This window comes from Halichoeres trimaculatus, unplaced genomic scaffold (assembly GCF_033239565.1).
Source record: "Halichoeres trimaculatus isolate MK-OKI-2021-1 unplaced genomic scaffold, fHalTri1.1 fHalTri1_scaffold_14, whole genome shotgun sequence".
Classification (NCBI taxonomy): Eukaryota; Metazoa; Chordata; class Actinopteri; order Labriformes; family Labridae; genus Halichoeres; species Halichoeres trimaculatus.
Window position 1 is genome coordinate 5,998,047 of NW_027437192.1, and position 17,941 is coordinate 6,015,987.

A 17,941-nucleotide genomic window follows, 5' to 3' on the forward strand; every position below is an offset into this window, starting at 1 on the left:
TGACGATCCTTTCGACCAGTCAACAGTCTGCAGTGTTGTAGCTCCACCTTTTGGGATCAGATAGTTTAGTCTGACACTCTACATAAGGGTCCCAAAAAGTGGGACAGCTCGTCTCGTTATTTGGGAATCTGTCCCTGGATTCGTCAGTGGAAATGTGATTAAATGCGTGCCATGCTAAAATGTTAAGACTTGGCTTTCTGCCTCTGACAAGCTCAGATTGTTCACCGTCATTTTCTTGAAACAATTCGAAAGATTTTTCTTTTCAGGTTTCGGATCAGATCTTCCCTGAAACTTTGTTTTTTTTCCCTAATTTTTCCTAAAAGTAACCAATAAACTAGGATGAAACAGAGAGATGTGTTATACTGCATGACAGTATTTGACCAAGAGGATGGCACAAAGAGGGTTGAGTCAGTCCACCTTCACTCAAAAGGTTGGAGGTTTTGAGTCCAGGTCCTGCTGTCCACATGTTGAACTGTACTTAGGGATAGTGAAAAAACTGATTGCCACTCACTAAAATGCTGTCACACACTTAATATCACATCCTGAGCTTGCCAGTCTTTCCTGTTTCCTGTTTCCTGTTACATTTTCAGCAGTTTCCTGCCTGGTCAAGGTCGTATCCTTTGAATCCTTTTTATTACTGCTGAGGAGATCTAATGATGCAGTTTTTCATGAAAACTTTTTGATTTTATTTATCATTATGACCCCTAAAAATATATGATATTTAAAAAGAAAACTATGCTCTGATTCTTCTATAACCCTATCAGTCAAAATGTTAAGCTTCTGGAAGAAGATTCAGAAAAAAACCAAGGACCTCAACACCTGTCAGGTATCTGGAATACAAATTCAGGAATGGATCTTTAAAATCAAGGGGAAAAAACATTGAACATGGTGGGACATGATGAGATTTCCAATGTTCAAACTTGTAATTCCTGTTTTTACCACTTGGTGGCAGCAGAAACACGTTTTGATGACAGCTCTTGAGCACAGTGATCACCTGAGACGTTGAGATCTCAGCAGTTAGTTATTTTGTTTGATAGTAATCTTTAAATATTGTTTGTCATTTCTAGAGTCATAAATTATTGATTTTAAAAAGGTAAGTCCAATATTCACTCTATTTTTGCTACAAACGTATCAGGCTCCTGCTTTGTGGAGATTGAAGTAGTCCTGTAGTCTACATCACATAATTGTCTATGCACTAAATAACTTAACTAAATATTGACTTTCAATGATGTGAAAATAATCAAATTCTGTTCGTATTCACATTTTAAACAACGTCTTAACTTTTCTGGACACATTTAGCCACCAGAGAAAAACCCCGATGTTCTCACTTTACAATCATAAGAGGAGTAACGACACTTTTATACACTCACTTGTGAACGGATGAGTCTAAATGTTTGTCTACACTATCTCTTTCACACACACACACATATAACACAATGATTGAGAGCAACTGTGTCCATGTTTCATGAATACTATTACAAGGCTCACAGAGCAAATGATGCTGCTGCTCACTTGACACTCACACACACACACACACACACACACACACACACTCACACACACACACACACACACACACACACACACACACACACACACACAGATCCTCTGTAACCCAGGGATATAGGTCACCTCTTTAATGGTTTCATTGTTTTTCTCTCCTCTGTTTGGTTTTCTCACTCTTCTTTCTGTTCTTCATTAACATCAGTAAAAAGCTTTTTCCCGTACGGACTCCATTTACCTTTATGGTATTAATATGTTGTTTTTCTCCGTGACCTAAACACTGAAACACATTTTAGTAAAACGGTGATTTGAAAGGAGGCAGAGGATATGAAACCACGACGACAGGAGTTTCTGTGATAACACTGAGAAGGCTGACAAAGCAAAGTGTTGAGATGCAGGATCTACTGGAAAGGATTTCTTGATACTTCTAGGTTGGGAGAAAGTTACTCCACCATCTCAAAGGCGCTGGGTGGAGGAAGTAATGTCTTATCTTAAAACTTGAACAAGTACACTGTCCGAGGCTCCACACAGAAGTATTATCAAGTCAGGCAACCGTTCCTGTCTTATTTTGAGAGAGTTCCCTTCTGATAATCCCGTTTTCCTGTTTTGGAGAATTGAGCACAATATAACTGTGATTGTACAATACGTATGTGGAAAACTGATCAAAACAATTGAATAATAATAATGAAAAGGGATTTCTTGAAAAGGATTTCTTGGATTAATTTCGTAATTATGGTGGACACTGACGAAAAAGGACAGAAGAGCAGAAGAAAGCCAAACAGGAGAGTGATAGAACACGAGTTAAAACACGGGTTAAACTGTTTGTGATAATGTCCGTTCCAACCCACAGTCAGCAGTTATTCTGCAGTGGTCTGTTCAAACTTTAGTCTATCAATAAAATGAAGAGTGAGGTTACGTTAGCTCTGATTGGTAGATGACTGGCAGGACATAACCAGGATTCACTAACATTACACATTACAGACATCACGTCTTAGAGCACCGGACTACTTTAGTAGAAGTAAAACAAACGACTTGGGTAAACGTAAAAGTACTGATCAAAATACCTACTCAAGTAAAAATAAAATGAAATGTACTCAAAAGTACTTTTAAAAGTAAAAAGTATTTCTATTGCACAATTCACTGACTGCAAAGCTATCATTGTTATTGTTTGAACAAACTCTACGTGCCTGGTATCCTGATGTATGGACCTAACTATGGAGTCACAAATCAGGCTCATAGGCCTTATAACTCTTAATCAACCTTTGAACAGCACTTTTTTAAAACAGCACACCAGGCAACGATTGTTTCTTGTGTCTCTTATAAAAATGTATAGGCTTAGGCTTTACATATGAAGTAACAACCCTTTTTGAAATATAGGGAGTAGAAAGTACCGATATTTATGTCGAAAATGTAACTGAGTAAAAGTAAAAGGTCATCAGAGAAATAAATTCTTCTAAAAGTACAAATGACCTGTCAAATCTACTTTAGTATAGTAACAGAGTATTTGTACTTCATGATATGTGCTGAAACCCAGAGGTTAATTCAATACCTTTTTAAGACTTTTCTAAAAACCTTTTAAAAAGTTTTCAGACCTCGTAATTTTGGTAGCAACCCATCTTTATCAGCTGTGGTTTCAATTTAAATAGAAAAGAGGTAAAAAGCAGGTTTATTGGCACTCCCATTCTTGTTCCCATACAACAAGTAAGAGCAGTTGTTCAAGGCCAACTTGCTGTAAAAACAAGAACTTGTTTCATCATTATCAAAATTTAGGAAATGAGCCTGAGACTGTGTGATTTGCTTTCTATTTCATCCATTGCTGACATGTAAGCAGGCGGCTCGGAGGCGATCTAGATGGTCTTGCATCAGTCAGTGTCTGAAATCTTTCATGTCCATTTTGCTAAGCTCCAATAGCTGACAACTTCACTGGCTAAATGCTTAACGGCACAATCAGGGGACAGTTGCAAAGAGGAAAAGAAATATTCATGGCTACTTTTGGAGTCAAAGTTTGAACACTGATAAAATTTAATACCTCGTAAAACCATAATTAAGACTTTTAATACTTTTTAAAGGCCTTAATTTTCCCACAACTGATTTATCAACTTTTAATACTTTCAAAGACCCAGCGGACACCTCGTTGCCATCTCCTCCTTCACGACACTAAACTACAAACTGAGTTCACAAAGTTTGATTGTTGCCACATTTCAAACAATAGTTCCTCATGAATTTATATACATACATAACATTATCCCTGTGCATCCTTGAAAAATTGTCTTGATCAAAGAAAAGTAGAGTTAAAAAGATCTGCTCTCCAAAACAAATGCACACCTTAGTGAGAGTCACGTCTTTACAACAGTAAGTGATTAAACTTTAACCCAAAAGCTTTTTATGGAGGAAGTGCATGAGATAATTTTACAAAAGCATCGAAATAAAAATAAGAAAATAAATAAAATTATATATATATATATATTTATATATATATATATATATATATATATATATATATATATATATATATATATATATATATATATATATATATATATATATATATATATATATATATATATATAATAAGAAAATATTGATAAATAAGAAAACAAATAAAATTTAAAAATTTAAAGAAAAATTGAAGAAAAACAAAATAAAATGAAACGACAACACGTCAACCTTTCTCTCTGCCCTCTGTGTGAAATGTCAGTTACGTGTGTTAAAGCTCATGCGGGCCGGGCACCCTCAGGTGTGACATGCAGGAATAAAAGTGTTCAATTCATGAGGACACACACACACACACACACACATACACACACACACACACACAGCCAGGAGTCCACTAACAAACATCTGTTAGAATAAGAAAGAGAGGAGATGCCTTATAGCGGTGCAGCTCCACTCGACTCATAATGATGCTCTCACACACACACACACACACACACACACACACACACACACACACACGACTCTTTCTTATCCGCCATAACAGCCACACTAAAACACCTTTCCTCTGACACACACACACACACACACACCTTCTCTCAATCTTCTACCCACTTACACCCTCAGCCCCCACCCTTTGCTTTCAAATCACACACACACACACACACACACACACATCTCCCAATCTCCTACCCGATTACACCCGCACACTAAAACCCCCTTTTTTTTTGCACACACACATCTCCACCTTCCTCAAAACCCTTTTTCGTTTCCTCTCATGCACTCACTCTCACACACACACACACACACACTATGGCTCTCTTTTTGTCAACCACTAACCCCCCCCTCACACTCACACACACACACACCCTCCTCCTCCTCGCAGTAATCTGGCTGGCCCGTGGCCTCCTCTCTCTCGCTCCACTGTTCTGTGTGATAGAATATCGATCGGTTTGCCTCGGCTCGGCGTGGAGCAGGGGGAGGAGGGGGGCGGCTGTAGGGCTAAAGGGAGTGTGTGTGTGTGTGTTGGAAGGAGAAGCATTGGGGGGGGCCCAAGTGGTCAGACATGCTCCAAGGTTGTTACCACAGCAACAGCAGGATGGGTCAGAGGGTTGCCATGGCGCCTAGGTCGCAGGGTCAGGGGGAGGGTCCTGGAGGGCTCAGTGTGTGTGTGTGTGTGTGTGTGTGTGTGTATGTGTGTGTGTGTGTGTGTGTGTGTGTGTGTGTGTGTGTGTTAATAGAAGGGGAGGGGGCCGGCGGGCGGAGGAGGGAGAGGTGTCCAGTCCGGCTATATTGGGTGTGTTAATAATGAATGGTGTTGTATGTGGTCGCTGTCTCTTTCCCCCTCTTGCTCCCTCCATCTGTGTAAGTGTGTGTGCGCGCATGTGTGTGTGCCTGTGTGTGTGTGCTGCAATAACATAAAAATCAGCTTAAGCACACCTCAGTCCATTTGATTTATTTTCCAATATAAAAATAAACTTTACAAAGATTTTAAACACGGAGCAGAGTCCAGGATGTAGACACCTGGAAGAAAACACACACACGCACACACACTCACACGTCAGTTAAGTCAGTCAGAGATTTGAGAAAAGCATAAAGAGAAAAATTAGAATATGTGAATTAATATCTGCAGCTTTCCCCTTTGTTTTTTCTCACACACACACACACCATCGCTCAGAGTTACAGCAACAGTTTTCGATGCATGAAAAGAAAAAGTTTAACTCTCTTCATGTTCCTGTTTTTGACTTAATCCTGACACACAGCTCTGATTTCTGCCCATCTATTTATTCTTTTTTTGTTATTATTTATCTGCAGTGTAGAAAAGTTAATTATCACTGACACACTTTGAAGAAATGATTGAAGAAAGAATTAATCCTCATCTCCTTTTTTCCCTTTGTGTGACTCTTGATTGGATTTTACTTCCTGTAACGTTCCTGCAGAGCCTTTAGGAGTCTTCAATTTGAAAATTTAGCCCACAAAAACTTTTAGAAACATCATTTTTTATAAGAAAAAGGTCTTTATATTTACAAAGATTACATCTGATTTCATCAAATTCTGGATAGTTTCACACGTACGGCTGACTTTGTGCACGTGTGGATTTGCAGGCTCATGAGTCAAAGTAGCATTCACAAGATTTTCAAGTTCATGAATCTGTTAAAATACTGTCAGACTTGCAAAATTTGGAGAAAAAAAGCTCTTAAAAGTGGAATATAAAGTAAAAATCACACACTTTAGTCAGTTGGGATTTCTCCTGTCCAAAAAAAAAGGTCTTGAAGGTGCAGAGTGAAGCATTCAGCAACATTTAACGAAAACAGACGTTTTAGATATTGGTTAAAATATTCAGTTTAAAATTCCATAAGTGTTTCATCCTTTGGACATATGAATGTATTTGTTTTTGTTAACTTTGAGTAAACCTTGTATATCCATGGAGGCATCTTGCTATCTCGCACCAGAAGGAAGAAGAAGAAGAAGAAGAAGAAGAGGAGGAGAAAAGTGTTTGTTGCGCACACAAGAAGTAAGCATCTTGTCTTTTACCAGAAGTGTTTCAATCTAGCAATTACACAGCAAAAAACTGAAATCTTATCGAGTGTTTTTGTTTTATTTTCAGTAAAAAATGTCTTTTTAGACTTAACCCTCTGGAGGGAGACGGACGGACTCAGAAGTATCACTGCAGAACTTAGTTGTGCATTAGCAACAAACAGTTTCCCACTAATTGGCAGAGCTGTGTCACTTCCAACATGGCTGCCTCCGTGGTTTCACCAAAACAGATTTTTAAAGCATCAATTTCACGTAAGTTTCACTAACAACCTCCATTAATACGAAACCAAAACTGCACAAGATAAATCCTGAATATATAAAGATACAGTACACACCAATAAGTAGATTTTATCTTCTCTGGGTTTTTTCCCTAAGGGTTAGCTTTATTACAATGCTGCAACATCCCAGAATGCATTGCATGTGACAGTCTTGCTCAAAAAAAGTCAGAATTGTATATAACTATCCAATATGCTATTTTTCCCTCCAATATCAATTTTTTTTGTCACTTAAACTTAATTTGAGCCTGAAAAGGTTAATATGAGCCACACTCATCTAACCAGTCCAGTAAAAATATCTTCAAGTTATTTAAAGACAAAAATTCTAGTTTCAAGCAAATTTTCCAGCAAATTTCTTATTCCATTGGCAGATTTTTTTAAACTTGTTACAAGCAATTCATACTTCATTTTTGTCTTTAACTAACTTGAAATAACTTTAAACAAGACATTTTTCTGGACTGATCAGTTGAATGTGGCTCATATTGAGTATAACAAGACTAATTTTATTTAAAGTAAGAGAAAAAACACTTAATAAGATTTCATTTTTTGCAGATTAACCATTTGAAATTGTTGTTTTGATGTTTAAAAGTGTGCAGCAACTTGTCAGAGTATCTGAGCACCATTTTTAATATTCTCAACTCTAAACAGTTGCAAAGACGTTTTCTCAACAGCTGATCTACAGAGTCACAAAATCACCTGAGTGAGTGTCTGCTGCTCAGGTGAAAGGAATCATGGGAACTGTTTTATACATGTGCAAGTGTCACAATTTTTCACACAATCTGTGACAGTGAGAGCACACAAACCACACGTGAAACCTCCACCCTGGTGTGTTTACACTTACAGCCGTGTCTGTTTAAACATGCAGCACAAAAGAGACTTTGTGCGTTTCTCCTTCTTCTTTCCTCCTCGGTCCTGACAACATTTCTGTCTTCTTCATGAGCACGCCGGCAGTGAGGACCGCAGCTGGACAGGACACACAGAGGAGGACAGGAAGAAGAGTCTCGCGTCATGTTGGAGGCGGAGTGATACAGCTTTAATTTGAATAAAACCAGGTGTGACTCACAACTCTGAATTTTTGCCTCTTCTTTTAAATTATAAACACACTCAAAGTTACGCTGCAAAAAAATGAAATCTTATCAAGTGTTTTTGTCTCATTCTAAGTAAAAACTGTCTTAATATACTTGATATAAGCCACATGTAGCTTGCCAGTACAGAAAAATGTCTTGTTTCAAGTTATTTAAAGACAAAAATGAGGTCTGAATTGCTTCTAACAATAAAAAAAAATCTGGCAATGGAACAAGAAAAAAATGTACTTGCTTAAAACTAGAATGATGTCTTAACACAAGTAACTTTGCTCTTGTTACCTGGCAGATTTCTTTAGTCATTTTTGTCTTTTAATAACTTGAAACAAGATGTTTTTCTGGACTTTTCATGCCAATGTGGCTCATTTTAAGTCTAAAACGACATCTTTTACTGAAAATAAGACAAAAACACTTGATAAGATTTCAGTTTTTGCAGTGTAGTGTGCTGAAAATCTAGGTGTCACTTTAATTTTTGGTGTTCACATGTCAGATAATTGTAGGCGTGTATGAGCAAACAAAGCTCCTTTCCTGCTAACAGTCTGAAAATAAGACTATAAAAACTTGATAGTCTTATAAATTAAATGAAAGAGTCATGGAAAGTGAACACACTTTTTCCTGTAGTCACAAAAAGCTTCAGCGTTTTGAAAAGTGAAAAATGTCACATCCTGTGGATCAGGAAACAAATTCACAGCCAGCTCCACTTATCTGTTCAAAAGCACCTGAGCACCAAGATTTCCTTTTTTTAGATTTTAAGCCAGTGGACCGAATAGGATCTCAAAGTCACAAGGCGTCCGTGCAAAGCCAATCTCTGAGTGCCGCAGACCCCGCCCCCTGAGCCCCTTCCCCTCCAACACATCCTGCTTTAACACCGCAGGTAATCAAACAGGCCCCGTGCAGCTTCAGCAAATGTATCCAGACACATTTCACTCCTGGACATCAACTCAAATCTGTGTTTTTACTCCATAACATAGAAACTCACCAAATTTAGCAACAAATATGACGCCGGTCTGCTTGATCTGGAGCTGCTCATACCACCGCGCCCAGGGATAATAGGGACTATAACCTGTAAGAGAGGAGAAAAAATCTCTTAAACACACTTTTTCCACATAAAGATCACTTCAATTCCCACCATAACTACTCACCAGCCAGTTTCAAGATATGTTCAGTCAAAAAAATACTGTTGATGAGAAAAAAAGAGGCAAATTAGATATATTCACTCAATCACAAAGCAAGAATATAACAGAGTAACAGTCATTTATAATATATATATAAAATAAACTGATCCATTGAGGTGTGAAACACCATTTTTCAACAAAGATTTTCCAAAAAGATAATACAATGAAAACCTATTCTTATCATCAGCTGCTTTCCGCTTTACAAAATACACATTTACACTTATACTAAATTTTTAAATTGATTTTTTTTAATGACATTTTATTAAGAAAACTAGAAGATCCATTCACACAGTTTTTTATGTGTAAAATATAACCTGTTTTATGCTAAATAACCAATAACTAAGCTAATTGTTCAGTATTAACATTTATTTAACAAAAAAAGCTTAAAATCAAAAATGTAATTTAAAAAAGTGCTCCAGCCAATACACTAACACAGTTTATGATGTGTTTCGTGAAAATATGATGAATAAATAATTGTTTTGTTGTGATATTTTACGGAATAAGTGAATCTATTTACGTGATCACAGCAAAGATGAGTGTGACAGTGAACATCGCTTTCAGACGGAGGTTGAACGTGGCCTCGTCGCTGTTGATGTACCAGCATTCGCTGTTCGTCCTTTCAGCCACGAGGTGGCGCTCGGAGCCCTCGCGCTGCACGTTCCTGCATGAAGAAGAACAGGAACCAAACGGCTGACGTCAACATGATGTGAGCTTTCACAGGTTCCAACCTTAACGTCGAAGAGTTAAGCATTAAAAACTCTCCAAAGCGGCTTCACGTTGAATTTACTGAACAATATTCAAACAGTGGAAGTTTAACTTCACTGCGCAACAAAACCGAGCGTTAGAAACGTGTAAACTGACTCAGACACACCTTCCTTCATCCTGTTGGACAGCAGCTGGAGCTTCCTCCACTGTCACAGAGAGCTCCGAGTCCTCCATGGAGCAGACTGAGTAGATCTGAATCCTCTGTGACGGTTAAAACATGTTTTTCTGAAGCACAACACGACCGCTTTCTGTGTCCCGACTCTTCCTCACCACACACGGCTTCAACGGGAAGTGACAGCCCACATGAGACGGAGGGAGGAGAAAGAGGATCAGGTAATGAAAGTGAAAGTTCTGGGTTGGCATACTGTAAGATGTGGGAAGTGTAAAGGGCAAAGGGTGTGTTGTTGTCTTTAGGGCTTAGAAATGTGATTGAAACTCCTCAGGCCCCTGGCTAGGATCATGGAGAGGAGGTCAAATATGAAATTCACCATTTGCTTCAAAACTCTTCTGTTAAATTGTAATCACATTGCTTATCCACTAAATTTTGTAAGCTAACTCATCAAACTCAACTTTTTCTGGGAGTTTATGATCCTAAAATAAACATTTGTTCAAATTCTTACTGGAACAGAAGTTGTTGAATATATTAATCATCAATGTTATAATAGTTTATAGTTAAAATTGGGAGGGGAAAAAACATCATATAATGTATTCCACCATTATGGATGGGTACCAAATGAGGTACTTTTATAGGTACCCAATGAATTCTGTCAAAAGTACCAGGTAAAAATCCAGGCAAGACTGTGAGGGAGTGGAAGAGTTGACCATTTTCCATGTTGGGCATGAACACATCATTGCAAGATAGATAGATAGATAGATAGATAGATAGATAGATAGATAGATAGATAGATAGATAGATAGATAGATAGAATTTATTGTCATTGTGACATGTAAAATGCACAACAAAATTAAAAGTGCCATTCAGTTGGTTCAACATTAAAACTACAACAGTAAAACACAAGCACAACAGTAAAACAACAGTAATAAATATAAAACAACAACAACAACGATACAAAAGTCATTCATTCATAATACACTGAAGAATAAAAGTGTTAGATTTTAAAAAAAGAAACATATTTTATTACAAAACTACTTGATATTCTTCACCACAGGTACCCAGGCATTAGTACTGTATCGCTTCAAATGTGAAAGGTACCTATCTCTTGCCGCCATCTCTAAAAATGTCACTTAAAGGTTGGGATAGGTACCAAATGAATTCTGTCAAAAGTACCAGGTATCGATTTATGCAAAACCAAAAGGTACCATGTTTAGGTACCTAAATGCATCCTTGTGACTGTGAGGGAGTGGAAGAGTATAGGCGATTTTCCATGCTGGACATGAACACAGCATTACAAGGTTATATATTGAAGAATAAATATGTTCAAAAAAAACAACTGAGATTTTATTATTAGACAAATTCATTTCTATTTCTATATAAGCACACAAAAGTACCAAAATTTGGTACCATTAAGTAGAGTTACCGATTACCAGGTAACGGGCATTGGTGGTTGGTTTCATTTCAAATGTGAAAGGTACCAGTCCAAGCGTCAAACAGATTGCAGTTAGATTTATTGTTTTTTTCTTTCCTCTTTTCTTTTAATTTTATTGTAAATTGTGCAGCTTCACAAAAAAATAACAGTCAAGTAAACACTAGAACAGGAAAGTAACTGGAGTAACAGTCACGCCAGAAAAAGCTCATAGAAATACACAAATGATAAAGCTTCATGTTATTTCTGTTTCCGTTTCAGAGTCCTGGTTTGAATACTGCACTCTCATCCCAATCTGGTGTCTAAGAGGACTGAGGAGTATGTGCACAGACCTCTATCAGGTGAAAGTTTGCATAATGTAACCCTCAATAATAAGCAGACAAGCTCCTTCTAAGGCGCCCCACATGTATCAACAATGAACAATTAAATAGAAGTATAAAAAAGAAAGGGAAAACGTCAAATAGCATAGATTATTTAAAACATGGATTTAAAGAAAATGTTTTTTATAAATAGCTTTATCACATCCTCATGTGTTTTAGCATTGACCCCTTCTATTAGATTTTAATTTTAGGATATTCATTTCTACATGTACGCCCTACCCATATCCTTAAGTATTATGTTCAGTAGATGCTTTTGACTAGTGTCCTCGAGAATACACAGCTATTGTAAAAGGCACTTATTAAAACACAACACTCATAGTGAGTCATCTCCACGTAGTATCATCAGTGTCATTTCTCCAGCCCTGTTTTTTTTTCTGCAGAGGGATGTCCAGATGCTTCACTGTGACCACTCAGTGTCAGCTGTCTGTAGGGTTCAGGTTCTTGACCTTGACCTCTCTGCGGTGTCACAAGTTCAGTCTGAGCTGCGGGGTCGTTCAGGGCATGTCAGTTTCAACACTGCAAGAAAACAGATCCCTATCTGTGATCGCTCAGGAGTCGGAGGAGATTTGGAAAAAGGAGGTTTGCTATCACGAGTTTAGCGATCAGCGAATTATTCAGACGTTAAACTGAGGAGCACCAGGTATTTTGTCTATTTGACCCAACATCCTGTCACAAGAACAAGAAGACTTTCTAAATGAAACCACATTTTTGTACCAGGAACCTTTTAGCTGAACAAGATATGACACTTTTTTTTCCAGTTGGTTGCTACTAAATAAAGCCCAGTTATTGTTTTTTTATATGATCATAATATTTAACATAGATGGATAGATACTTTATCAATCAACCAATCAATCTGACTTTGTTAAAAAAAAAGTTTCATACTACAGAGTGTAACACAAAGTGCTGTATATACATAAAAAATAAATGATAATAAAATAATTAATAAGACATCATCGCCTTCCTCTTATAACATGGTGCAGTTACAACAGCTACAATTACACTGACACCACTTCTAACACTGAGCATGTCAACATTTAACCACATAAAAACTACAGATATACGTCTGAAAATGTTACATACCAATCATTTAATTAAAGATGTCTCATGATTTTAAAAAAAAGTGTTGGCTTGTATTGTCTTAAAACCTTAACACATAAAAAAATATATGTACCGTACCAAAAATTTACATTTTGTCACATATATGAATATTTTTGCTTTTATTCCTCATCATTTTTAATTAAAATGTAAAAATGTACGATAAGTTCCTGACTATGTAATTATTTTCCGGCAAAATTTGATATTAAAAAAAGTGAAGTTTTTGATCTCCAGGTCCTGAAACATGATCACTCTTCTCTTTTCTTTTACCCTCCTATAATAAACTGTCCAGTGATACCATCAGTGTTGTGGATGAGACATTTAAAAACTGTAGGGGTAATGTATTTTTGTAGATCATGAAACAGTGGTACCCTCATCATGTAGCTGCAGGACTTTACAGAAAGTTAAATATTACGATAAATGAGCTTCTTTTTAGCTTTGAATGAAGAATCACAGACTTGTCTTTTTCTAACAGGAGAGAAACACAACTCCCAGCCTTTCCTTCCTGCCCTCCTGTAATCCTTCATGTTCGTTTCTTTCTGCTGTTATTTTTATTTTTAACCTTTAATGATGCTAACAACGTCCGTTTTTCCCTCCTTGTCCTCTTTCTTTCACCTTAATATAACTTTTATTAGACGGGGAGGAGGAATCACTCTCCCAGATGCTGCTGTGAGCTGAACCTCATCACCTGCTGCTGCTACTGCTGTCCACACACACACACACACACACACACACACACACACACACACACACACACACACACACACACACACACACACACACACATATACAGATGCCCCCCTTTTCTGGGTTGCAGTCTCAACTCCGTCTCCATGGAAACAGCTAAGATGCCGAGTGCAGGAGAAGTAAAATGTGTGTGTGTTTAGACGGTGAAGGTATAGAAAATCTTCTGAAGGACACATATAGATTAAAGGTGAGTGTGTTTTATTGACGCTGTTTATGAATACCTGCCTCTCACTTACACACAAACACACACATTCGTCTTTTTCTCCACACACACACACACTAAAATCTTCTGACTTCTACCTCTTCCCTCACCCTTCTCACCTCTCCTTTTTGACATCCTCTTCCTCTCTTTTTGTGCGTTTCCTCTGGCTCACCTGCTCGCTCCGACCCTTTCAGAGCGTTCACTCTAAAGCACCTCACATTACAATGAGAGCCTATATGTAAGGTTTTTTTTTTTTTTAAACAGTGACCCCCAGAGGGAATCAAGCGCCCTGGACGCCTGCCTACTTTCTCTCCCTCACTCTTTTTCTCTGGCGCTCTTTTTCTTCCTCCTCTCTAAAAAGCCAGATGGGCCAGAGCTGCTTTTATTCCGGAGGCCCCGTGCACGTGCCGAGGACACAGGGCCTCACAGCGTTTAATTCACAAGCTTGAGACGCCCCCTTCTTTTAACCCCCCGTGACCAACACCATCACCCACCTCCTTCTCTCACTCCCCCCTTCCCTGACTCTCTGTATTTTGTCCCTCCTGGCCCCCTCTATTCTGCTCTACTCTATTATCTCTTCCTCAATTACACTCGCCGCTCCTTTCTGCTCTGCTTTGTCTTTTTACGTCAAATTCTTGTCATCATTTCTGACTCGCCATCTTATTTTCAAACAGCTTCTGTTTGCCAATTCTGTTTCAGGCTACGCTTTTTTAAATCTAAATCTGGTTTGTTTTTTACACAAAAGTTGCTTCATATCCTCACATCTAATAGAAGCTGTGCTATATATTTCCCTCTTGCTTTTGATTCAAGTTCAAGCAGTTCTTATTTTATCAGGTGTCTTTTTACTTTAACCTCTTAAGACCCGAGCTTTTGTCTGGTGTGCAAATTTTAAATCAGCTTGCTATTAAGGAAAGGTATGACCTAACAAACATAATAACTAAACTTGGTCTTTGTACGAGAAGTTTAGTTTTGTTTGTTAGTAGTATTATTGTACTTAGATACATTGTTTTTCCCACTAAAATGGGTGTAATGTTGTGATTTCACTAGGTCTTAAGAAGGTAAATGAGTTGTTTTTTCCCAAAACAACATTTGTTTAATCTTTAAGAGAGATCCTAAATAATTGTCTCAAGTATTTATGCAAAAGAATTGAACATTTATCATTTTTTAACAAAGTCAAAACACTTTAATTTGTGTCTTTCTGGAAAAACTGTATGTGATTTACAAGAAAGACTGCTCTTATTTTGAAATTGTGTTTGTCAAAATGCTTTAATTGCAAAAAAAAATGCAAAAACAAACTACTTACCTATGTTTACATGCAATAGAAAAAAAGTATCATGAAATTTTCTTGTTTTCTTTTCTTTAAGTTCCAGGAAAAAACATGCAAAGACTTCAGTTTAACACCAAATATCTAATTTAATATGCTGGAAGCACAACAGATTGTTATTTACATTGCATTCAAGCAGTACCGTAAATATACTAATACTCTTCTTTGATTTTACAGATGGAGTATGCAGTGCAGGGAGGCACAAGTCCAAGCTGAATGCTGGTTGCATTGCAGCCTGCAGGCTCGTTTGACCTCCTCCTCCTCTGTCTCTGCAGAGCCTGACAGAGAGATGCTCCAGCGTCCATCACACACACACACACACACACTCACACACTGACCTCAGACTGATGTTCAGCGGGCCTTTTGGCTGCTGTGTAAGAGGTATTAATTAGGTTAATTGAAAATATAAAGGAGGAATAAGTCACATTATCATGATAACTCAGCATTTTGAAGGATCAGGTGTCATTAGATTCTGGTTTTATTTTTCATATCTCTTATATTTTTCTGAACTGTGACTTTTCTGTTCATGCATTTGCCTGAAATCAAGTTAACCTGCAGAATCAACCCCACACTAAGACTTCTGCTCCTTTATTTCAGTGCAGCCAGGTTGTCCAAAGAAAATGGGATTATTTAGTGCTGTGTAATTGTTATTGAATGCTCTCGGTATTTATTCGGGATTATTCGGGTTAACGGGGAAATAATGAGGTTGCCGATCTGGAGGCTGTGTTGGGCGGTCACACGGAGATCGATGAACACACTGAGTTAATTATGAGAAATCAATTAAAGGAGGGAGAGGAGCAACCTGCCGGCTAGAGACGAGGAAACGATGTTGTTCTGTTTTTTCTTGCACTAAAATAAGAATGAAGAAGTCGTGCTGCTTCATTTAGAGATCTATGGAAGATCCCTGATAAGTTTTCACATTCTTAAATTATCAAAAACATTTTGTCCTCGTGCTCATCCTGCAGACAGCAGATCCTTCCGTGACATATGTTTGGTTTTTCCCTCCAAAAACTCCGCAGGTAAATTAATGGAAATCCTATCGGTCAGAGTGCGGACACACACACACACACACCCCTCACACAAGCGCAGGTCAGCTGGATTGTCACCCTGATCTTGAGTCGATGGGTAAACACACTTGATCCGAAATCTGCAGCCAGTCTGAACCCTGCGTGGACACAGACACACGCCCCGTACGAGGAGATTGATCCCTATTGAAACCTTTTGTCCATCAGTTACACATGCGATAATCAGTTCACTGCACATCTACACATCTGCAAACTCTTAGAGTTAAATAAAAACATCCTTTATTTAAAGATTCAGACGATTTATTCTCTTATCTATTTTTCTCAAAGTTTAAGTTGGTATCTGTTCAAGGTGAGCATCACAAAGCATTTTTGTAAATAGAAAAAAAAAGACATTGCTAATTCAAATTGATTTAGGATTTCCCAAAAACCAGCATCACTTCACCTGAAGATGACGCGTTTGATATTATTTGACGCTGAATTAAATAACTGGAGCAGGTAAAGATATAGCCTACCCTTCACTTTCACTTTAATTACTTACAGTAATTGCACTTCCGGTGCAGCTTAATGCGCATTTGCCAGCTCTCAATTGACTCTGACTGGATAAAGGAAAAAGAAATGTTTAGAACTGTTTTTCCTAAATTTTAAAGTTTCCATATTAATTTAAGCCACTATTTTAAAAAGCGCATAATTTTTCGTTTGGGGGATTTAAATGCATTATTTTATTGTCCTATTTGGACAAATTTCATCAACCGTCGCGTTTACGTCATGATTTGAATATTTCAGCTTATATGCAAATGAGCTACATTTAGTGAAAACTCGTGATTTTTCAGTCAGAAATAGAAAAAATACGAACATTAACAAGCGTATTACGTAAAATAATTACCAGAAATGCACTTATTTGTGTTATTTTAGGTAAATGCAGATTTATGCATCGGATGCAAATGGCCTGTTGAGAAAGCAATGGAAGATTGGAGTTTATTTAATAAATTTAAGGATGAAACAAAATTAAATTCAAAGAGAAAAATACTTTATTTAAAGCAGCAAAAAGAACGTAAACGAAGTTAGAAGTATGAATAAATTATTTCGGATAAAAGTTGAAATAAAAATCATTGAGGCAAACTGCAGCAGTCGTGTGTTCACATTTTATGAGATGCTTTGTTAGCCTACATTTTCTTTGCGAATTCAAACAATAATCAACGTAGTTTGCATAAGCTGCCATTGTGTGTATTTTAAACTTTATTTTGAGGTTATTTGTACACAACAGACCGACATGTAGAGACAGGAAACTTTCATGCAATGTTATACAACCTAAAGCTCATATTACCACTTTTCATGGATTGGTTTCCTTCCAAAATAGAGCTATATAAGTTTTAGATTTATAAGCTTAAAAAAATACAAATTGCATTTCAAGAGTCACGTGATTCTTTATGCTTTAGAGCGTTTCAGTGGTGAACTCTTACTGTCTTAAATTTAATTTAATTTGAATAACCTGGTGAAATTCATTTAATCATAGCCCAGTTTTTATCATCATTCTATTGACAGTTTTTTTGTTATTCAGAAAATCTGGTCATGTTAGTTTCATTGCACTTGTTTTATTTTTAGTTTTAAGTATTTAATTTAACTCTGTCTTTTATCTCTGTCCCTTTGTTATGCACTTTAGGCTGCATATTATATTGTATGAAAGGTATTTGAATAATGATGAGTTTGAATAAAGTTCAGCCAGGCTATGTGCTCACTTTATGTTTTTATTTTGAGCCTTGAAATTAAAAATAACAGAACGTAAGGCTGGTTGTGGCACAAACTGAGGAAAAATAAAGGATTAAAACAAAATAGAAGAACATCCATCTTTTTTT

The 17,941-nt window shown here is 37.2% G+C and overlaps 1 long non-coding RNA gene across 1 annotated transcript; it reads left to right on the top strand.

Annotated features, from left to right (window-relative positions):
- The first annotated feature begins 10,004 nt into the window (after positions 1 to 10,004).
- On the top strand, positions 10,005 to 16,618 carry LOC141802571 (uncharacterized). The gene is made up of 3 exons (XR_012599506.1): positions 10,005 to 10,104; positions 13,426 to 13,724; positions 15,241 to 16,618. It is a non-coding gene; the product is annotated as an uncharacterized LOC141802571 (long non-coding RNA).
- Positions 16,619 to 17,941: the final 1,323 nt, after the last annotated feature.